Source organism: Apium graveolens, chromosome 5 (assembly GCF_009905375.1).
Source record: "Apium graveolens cultivar Ventura chromosome 5, ASM990537v1, whole genome shotgun sequence".
Lineage (NCBI taxonomy): Eukaryota > Viridiplantae > Streptophyta > Magnoliopsida > Apiales > Apiaceae > Apium > Apium graveolens.
The window spans coordinates 116,666,865-116,668,327 of NC_133651.1; positions in this window are offsets into that span (position 1 = coordinate 116,666,865).

Sequence of the window (1,463 nt, forward strand, 5' to 3'; positions counted from 1 at the left end):
ACTTATCTCTGACCATTATTAATTGGGTATAGTTACCTTTGAAAATTATGCCAAATCCTTCAACGAACTACACCAATACTCCTTCTTTGACAATACACACTCAATTTCATTAGTGAGTCTGTTAATCTTTTAATAACCACACAGGGTCTTGATTATCATCATCACAATAGAGTGAAAAGTCCATCATCAGTTCATTATTTCTTATAAGGTCTCGCAGTCGAATCCCCATTACTTTATCTCTACTTATGTTCCCGTATCGAACTTTCGTCACCGACCCGGTTATGGGTATTAAATTCACCGTAACTTACTTACTCAAGATAGAGAACTTCACAATTTCTTGAAGAACACGTTCAAAATTTGTTTGCAATTAAGATTTTTGGAAACTTAGCCGTTGAGGTCACGACTACACCCCCAGCTGAGTAGGGGGCACGGTGAATCCCCTAGGGTGAGTGGAGTGAGTCGAGTGGGCTCCATAGAAGCCCCTTAGCTACCGTCGCCTACATGGTGGCAAAAAAATTAGAAATTTAGCCGTGGAGGCCATGACCACACCCCCCAGCCGAGTAGGGGGCACGGTGAAGCTCCCAGGCCGAGTAGGCTCTAGGGGAGGCCCCTAGCCACCGTTGCCTAGACGATAATGAAAAAAATGAGGGTGTAACACCCCCAAATCCGGGGTCGGGGATCTGGGTTGTCACGAGTTCCATTTCCCTTAACAACACTTAATCTTAATAAACAACCAACTACTGCGTACTGTGACCCCGCAATATACACACACACCACAAGTTATAGTCTCAGAGATGAATACCCAAAAATTACATATGTCTTTTTATTCCACAATTATGAGTCATTACACCTCAAAAGGGTTTTGGAATAAATTTACATTTCTTTTCCATTATTACAATTCATAATATACATAAGTCTGGTACATCAAAAGTTGAAAGCCTAGCCTATTGGTAGTTTCTACCTCAGCTACAACGGCCTCAACGCCTACAGGAAACTGCGGAACATTTCCTATCCGCTCGTGAATTGGGAGCTTGTTCATGTCCATCTTGTCTATCAGTTGTTGTGTGATGAAAGAAGAAAGCAAGGGTGAGCAACAAGCCCACCAAAATAACATGTATTGTAATTAACAATATATGAGCCTTCTCATAGTACTCATGAAAGTCTTGGTCAAGCAGATATGAACCAAGTTTGATATCATAATGTGACGAAGTCGCAAAATATTCAGCATATATATACATATATACTTTTCAAAACCTTTGAAATCCTCTGACATGTATATTATACACAGAGTTCCAGTTTATAACTATATAAAAATATCGTTGCAAGGTGATCTCATATATCTAACCTTGTCTCAACGTTTTTCTAAAAATATTTGTCATGCATAAGATAATCATTTACTAGATATAAGTTAAAAAGATGAAGTTACAAGATACTCCAATATATTATATCTTTTTCCGAATACT